The sequence below is a fragment of the Callorhinus ursinus genome, unplaced genomic scaffold (genome assembly GCF_003265705.2).
Source record: "Callorhinus ursinus isolate GAN/ISIS: 27379988/994484 unplaced genomic scaffold, GSC_fseal_2.0 scaffold4, whole genome shotgun sequence".
Taxonomy (NCBI): domain Eukaryota; kingdom Metazoa; phylum Chordata; class Mammalia; order Carnivora; family Otariidae; genus Callorhinus; species Callorhinus ursinus.
This window is the reverse complement of record NW_027397066.1, coordinates 117,950,827-117,958,200: the sequence shown is the minus strand read 5'-3', so window position 1 is coordinate 117,958,200 and position 7,374 is coordinate 117,950,827. Positions and strand designations below refer to the sequence as shown.

The 7,374-nt window shown below is 41.3% G+C and overlaps 1 long non-coding RNA gene across 1 annotated transcript in view; it reads right to left on the bottom strand.

Annotated features, from left to right (window-relative positions):
* Positions 1-1,813: 1,813 nt before the first annotated feature.
* LOC141372652 (uncharacterized) overlaps positions 1,814-7,374 on the bottom strand; it is a 28,498-nt gene continuing 22,937 nt past the window's right edge. Inside the window, exon 3 of the long non-coding RNA XR_012378033.1 lies at positions 1,814-2,012. This is a non-coding gene — a long non-coding RNA (uncharacterized lncRNA). The remainder of the gene's footprint in view (positions 2,013-7,374) is intronic.

Sequence of the window (7,374 nt, the reverse complement as noted above, 5' to 3'; positions counted from 1 at the left end):
TGCATGCATCGAGATTGTGGAAATTCTCTTAAAGAAAAATCAGCTTCCTAGGAAAGTTTGGCATTCCTGGACAATGAAATGCCCTGTGCCATCGTTTCTGCCCTGATGTTAATGTACATTCAAGGCTGTATCACGAGAGAAAAGGAACAGGGGAGATGAGGATGACATTTCCACACCACCGGACCTCATCTATAATGCTGGCAGGCTGTCAGACCCTATGATCCTCAGTAGGAACATGGACTGGGTTTTAGGATGTATCAGAATGGAGCAGCAAAGAGCCAAGACTAGACTTTTCTATCCCTATAGTGGGCTCATTGGAGGGAATTAGAAACATTTCAAAGTCATCTTCCTTTTCATACAATTATACACAAGCTAAGTCCAGGATGCTAACCCTTCTGCTAGATTCCCAGTTCTGTATGTAACTGTAGATTGTTATTGATGACACTGGAGAATTAAGCTTTTTATACCTTGTACTTTTTATTAATCCTTGACTTATAAAACCAGTAGATACGAACATGTTTAGTAGAGAACACTTGAGAGACTTAAAAGCTCTGTGCTAGTGAGGGGCACCTGGGTTCCTCAGTCGATTAAACGTCTGCTTTCAGCTCAGGTCATGATCCCAGGGTCCTGGGATGGAGCCCCCAATCTCCACATTGGGCTTCCTGCTCAGCGGGGAGTCTGCTTCTCTCTCTCTCTCTCCTTTTGCCCCTCCCCACTGCTTGTTCTCTCTCAAATAAATAAATAAAATTCTTTTTAAAAAAGTTAGTATTTAAAATTTTTTTTAAAAAGTTTTGTGCTAGTGACATAAAATGCTGTGCATGCAAGGCACTGAATGGGCTATTTTGCTTGTTATTAAGATAAAAAACAAGGAAATATTGATGAATTATATTCCTTGAAGATACTAAAAGTATAATCTATCGTCTTGTATGGTGAAGGTTCTTTTTCATCAGATTTTTACCTGCTTTGGGCTTTATCATTAAACTGAGTAAACTGTCATTTCTTTGTAACTTTCCCATCCCAATGGCTGGATGGGAAAGTTAGTCTAATTCTGAGGTTCCATATTCCAAAGTCATTTTTGTCACAGACCAAGCCATGGACTCGAATTTAGCTTTTCTTGGTAATAGGTCTGTCCTCTGAGTGGGATCACCCTGACTCCTTTGCTTTATCTCTCATGTGGTTCTGAGTTCAAATGGGAAACAGAGTTGTAATGCATGTATTAGGTCCCCTTAAACCCCTCCAGTGAGTAACACAGAAGGATTTTAGAAATAACGTAGAATCTGAATTTTTCCTGGGATGTGATAGGCACTGGTAATACTCTCTCTGTCAGCCTCATCAGCTTCTTACCACTTTCCACTCCCTGCAATTACCATGTTCATTTATTTGTTTACTGGATAACTCTCTCTCTCCTCTCACTAGAACTCAAGACCCACAACAATCATGTTGTCCCCAGCCCACGAAGGTGCCTGGCAAAATAATAGGAGCTCAATCAGTTTGTGTTGAGTGGAGAGATGAAGCGGTTTTCCAAGGCTGCACGGCTAAGAGGCTTAATCCTGGCACTCTAGCTCCAGACTGACCTAGAATGCCTAAAATGACTGCTTTGGTTCCCACCGTCAGTATTCTGCCCGTTCCCTTTCCTCAGTTTGATTTTGGCCACCTTGAGGCCTTCTGACAGTCACCTTCTGAAACAATCGATTTGGAAAATAATCAGCTTAACCTGGATCTTTTGCGCCCCCCCCCCCCAGAGGCTGGCTTCCATCAGAAAACTCTTAGCTAGATTGAAAGGACTTGGGGCTTTTACCTCCTGCTGTGGCTATTCCAGAGTCATTGCTTAGAACTTCTCCATGTGGGTGTACAACATTGTTCTCCTTCCGTAGATGGTCCCAGGTAGCCAATGAGACAACTTAGATTGCAGATTCCAGGCAGAAATGCTGTCCTTAGTGGAGCTGTGTTCTCTTCCAGCTTCCCTGCTGGGTCTCTCTGACCTGGGCTCATCTCTCTCAAGTGGGACTTCGCTGCACGCAGAAGACAGAAAGGCAAGCCATCAACATTCTCCAGTTTCTCTTCCTTTCCCCTAACCCTACAGCCTCTGTCAGCTTATGATCTGCCTTTCAAGACACAATAGGGACCATTGGACTAAATAAGGATCAGGAACTTCCTAGCCAATAATATTTGATTCCTTGCCATCCACCACCTAATCACTTCCACCAAGGCACATGCTCTGGTTCAGCGGCTCGCTACAACTCACGATTCTAGGATTAAGACTAGATGCAAAGAACAGAAGAGCTCAAAATAACAATGGCTTTAACAAAATAGAGATATATTTCTGTTTTAAGCAAAGAGAGGAGGATCAGAACTGGTATGGCGCTCCATGGGGTTGACACACGGACTTCTGTATCTTATTGCCTTATTGCTCTGTTGTGCTTGGTCCCAACACTGTGGTTCAGGACGGTGTCATCTGCATTGCAGACACCAGGATGGAAAAAGGGACAGAGAAGGAGGGGCCCAAAGTTGGTTAAGCGACTGCCTTCGGCTCAGGTCATGATCCCGGAGTCCCGGGATCGAGTCCCGCATCGGGCTCCCTGCTCAGCAGGGAGTCTGCTTCTCCCTCTGACCCTCCCCCCTCTCATGCTTTCTCTCTCATTCTCTCTTAAATAAATAAATAAATAAATAAATAAATAAATAAATAAATAAATAAATAAAAGAAGAGAACTAGGAGTTGTCTCAACACTCCCATATACACCCTGGTGCCCACAAGTTAGTCAGGTGGCCACACCTCGCTGCCAGGATGGGTAGAAAATGCCACTTTATTCTGGGCAGCATATGCCCAGGTAATAATCCTTCTATTATTGAAGAAGGGGGAAATGGATATTAGAGTCAACTAGCACTCTGCCACACACAAGCCTCTAAAACTGAATGTTAGGTAAGAAATGCACATTGTAGAAGACTAGGTAGAATATGACCCTTTTCTGTAAAGTACACACACACACACACACACACACACACACACACACACACCCATACACATGTAGAGACACACCCACAAAACATAAAATCATAAGAAAAGGCCAGGGAAAATTCACACCAAAGTGACAACAGTAGCTGTCTCCTAGGAGGGAAATGGAATGAGATTTGAGGATTTTGACAGTGAACTTTCACTTTTTACTCTAAATATTTCCACATTGTTTACATGTTTATACTGAGACTGCATTTATTATTTGTATTAACTGAAGGTTTCAAGAAATAAAACAAAGACAGCATGGAGCTCCAAGTAGAAGAATTGCATGCAGGGTGTGAGCGCTATATAACATGGCATGATGGTGAGGCACTGGCTACAGAGTCGAAAGATCCAGACAGCCACTTACCAGCCTTGTCAGCTTAGGCAAATTCCTTGATCTCACTGCTCCTCAGTTTTCTCTTCTGTCAAATGGGCCAAACAAGAACCGTCTTGCACAGTTGTGGAGAATATTTGAAATGGTATTTATAAAGCACTCGGCACATGACTCTTTTTGCTTATTTATGTATTTAATTTTTTTACAATAAACATACGTGTATTTGTATAAAAGGTACCCAGTCCAAAGCCAATGTGTAAGCCATCACTGAAAGTAACAGGCAATAACGGATCAAAGCATCAAGGATTGGCTGATAAGATAAGGGAAAGCCTTATAAAGGACACAGGGCCATTATGGACAAAAAAACTAATATGTGGTAGAGAGAGCATAGTCATTGATTGTCTCAAGGCAATGAGTTGGTAGAGGGAACTTTTTCTTGGAAACCATGCCCTGGGTAACATTTTACTTTAAAATAAAATAAATATCCCGATTTTCTTAAATCCAGCTTTGACCACAGTACAATTCATACCCAAATGAGTGTGATGATCCTGGGCATAGAGGAAAGTAGCTCCAACCCTGCCAGTTCACCTAAGTGACTTGGCCTCATGGGCACATGACTCACCAGCTAGTGGAGGTACAGTTGGGTCACATCTCATACAGGTATGGGTTTTAAGGTCAATTGGTGAATACATTATATCTTCCAAATACTTTTGATCACTCAAAGAGCAGAGCAGACATTGCATGGGTTGGGGGTGACTTAGTAGATTCAATTATTGGCCCCAATTTTCCCCCTCTATCCCCATCCACACTCTTGCCACAGTCTCGATATGGAGAGAGTATATTTATTTGCCCTCTCACTTTTGTGACTTGCTTTGGCTAATGAAATATAGACAGAAGGGACTGTGCCAGTTCCGAGTCTGGGTCCCAAGAGATCCCATAAGTTTACACGTGCCCTTTCACACCTCTGCCTTCATCACGAGAAGCACATGCTATAGCACGGCTTGCTCATGGGCCCAGGACAGAGATGAGAGAAGTGTGTTGAACAGAGCCCATCGGCAAACTGGTGAGAAAAGAATGAAAGCCTACTGTTGGATACCACGGAGATTTTGTGGTTCTTGGCTAGAGAACATTATTGTGGCAATGGCTAATTAAAGCATTGATCGTATATATAGCTATAAAATAATGTATACATTATTATACAATGTATACTAAAGAGCATATAATGAAAATATAATTTAAGTATTTTAGCTCATTCTAAGCAGGGCTAGATGATCACAGGAAAAGAGGTACCTTGGTATGGCAGGCACAATACCTACCAGCAACAAGCTTCCCCAGGGGCATGGGGATACGTCTGAGACCTGAAGAGAATTATTCCAAAATATGGGGGAAAACTTAACACTGTTTCATTAAATATCTACAAAATAAAACTTGATGTCAACTAGTCAACTGCAATTCAGTCCAGTTGCTTCATGGTTATATGTAAATTGTACTTAATGTGGGATATGGATACATTTTAATAAGTTTGATTTAAGGAGGGGCACCTGGGTGGCTTAGTCAGTTGAGTGTCTGACTCTTGGTTTCAGCTCAGGTCATGATCTCAGGGTTGTGAGATCGAGCCCCGCATCAGGCTCCACACTCAGTGGGGAGCCTGCTTGAGATTCTCTCCCTCTGCTCCTTCCCCCCGCCCCCATGCTCTCTGTGTCTCTCTCCCTCTCTGTCTAAAATAAATAAATAAATCTTAAAAAAAAAAAAAAGCTTAAGGTGGAGTAGAGCCTCAAAGTCAGCATCCATCCCTGTGCTCAGAGACGGTCTCAAAGCAGCCCTGACAGGCGCATGGAAAGAGAAGAATTGAGAGAAGAGCAGATTCAATTCTCCCATTCCCTGCTTACTCACAGGCAAGCAGTGAGAATCCCCACTTCTGTCATCAAAAACGTTTTCCTGAATTCACCAAGGAGAATCCACTGTATGGGTCAATCCCCATGTAGACCACCATAAAGAATAATACTGTCTCCCAAGAAGCATCTTTGTTAGCGCAGAGAACACTGGGAAGCACAAGAAGATCCAGGACTGAGTCCTGGCTCTGCTACACAGTGCTAGCACCATGCTGAATACACTGGAGGGAAGGGGTCTTCCTCCCGTCAGCCTCGCTCTTGCAAGCCAGTCATTCTAGCCTTGTGTTGAAAGCTTGCTCCTTGCTTCCTAAACAAACGGTGTATGTACTTTCCCTAACATTTACACAACTCTATCAGAATTACAGTTGTGCATTTTTGCCTCCTCCACAAAACTGGTGCTTTCTTAAAGAAGGATCAGATCTTATTCTCCTTCGTATTCTCAGCTTCTAACACAGTGCTTAGTACCTCATATACATTAATTAATAAGTGCTATGTTCTAAAAATCGGCCTTGATGCTTCATATCTTGGACACAAACTTATCCAACTGGGGGAGGGAGTCAGAATGGAGACACTACTGTCCTTCTGACACCCCTACTCGCAACAGTCAGGTGCTAACAAGAGTGACTATTTTCTGGGACACTCAGAAGCCAGTTGACATAATGAGGTGATTCTTGTGGCCATTTCCAAAATGAGATTATTTACTGATTGTTTTAGTATCCCTGTATGGAAGCCTACCCAAGCCTTCCACGCTAATGGATTTTGAAAATCCAAATAAAAGTTATGACCTTATCTTAGGAAAAGTAATCAGAGTCATTTTTGACTGCTTTGATAATAGACTCTTCTTTGCAGAGACAAAAAAAAATCTTTAAAGATTTCACTTTCTTAAGCAGAGGAGGAGTTATATCACAATAATGGAAATAATAAGTGTGAATTAAAGGAGTTACTTTTTATTATTTTTCAATCTGTTGTGTAAAAAATGGATTTTGACAGCTTTGATAATCTAGAGGCAACCTTCAGCCATCCAAGCATTATATGGTGATTCATGTCACAGTAAAAAATCATGACACATGCCACAGGACATGGAGTAAATGTCATCTATATGATAAAGTTCCTCAAAATAACTGTGAAATTACAGGCTACTTGGTCTAAAGTGTGTTTATCAGTGTATTGTATATCATCTGATGTATAACTGTTACAAATATTTATAATAATGGAATATATTGTTTAACACGATGAAGCCTGAAAAGGCTCATTAACTCTAGATTTGATTTAGTATCTCCATTTCTTTTCATTTGCAGACTCATGATTCCACAAGTTCTGTAACATTAGCTTAATTATATGAGCAGTGAACCATCCCTAAATCTAGATTCATGTTTAGTTTAGTGCAAAATAAATATTAATGTTGGGATTCTTATTTCTGAAATGCTTCTCTTAACAAGTTCATCCATCTCCTTTTTTTTCTTCTTGGGATTTAAGAACCACGGCACAAATTGGAAATTGTAGAATCATGCAGTTTTTGGAAGTGAGGTCACAGAGATTAGGAAAACATGTTAAATGACTCATATGATAAGCTAAATAGTCCTTGTAGAAGTATAGAACTATAGTTACCTTTCTACATGTCAAAAGGAAGTAAATGGCAAATATTGCAACAAAACAAAGGCTAGACCTGAAAGGTGAAAATGAGTAGAATACCAAACAGAGTTAGATATAATAACTTAAAGTGGATCCGAATGTGAAGAGATCACTCAAAGGAAGAGGAGAATATTGCTGAGTGTAGGGGGAAATTTACTCCAAAAGGTCTTCGTGCTCACTCTAGCCCTGTCATGAATCCCATGTCAGACTCGCTCCTTTAAAATGTGGACTCTAAAAAACACGAAACAAACGAACGTCCGAACGTACAACACAAAACAGAAAGAGACACAGATGCAGGAAACAAACTGTCGGTTTCCAGAGAGGAGGCATTGGGGGCTGGGCAAAACAGGAGACGGGGATCAAGAGGTACAAACTTCCAGCTAGAAAATAAGTCACGGGGATGCGATGTACAGCTTAGGGACTGTAGTCAATAATCTTGCAATAACCGTGGAAGGTGACAGATGGTAACTAGACATATTGGGGGGTTATCTCATAATGTATAAGAACATTGAATCACTATA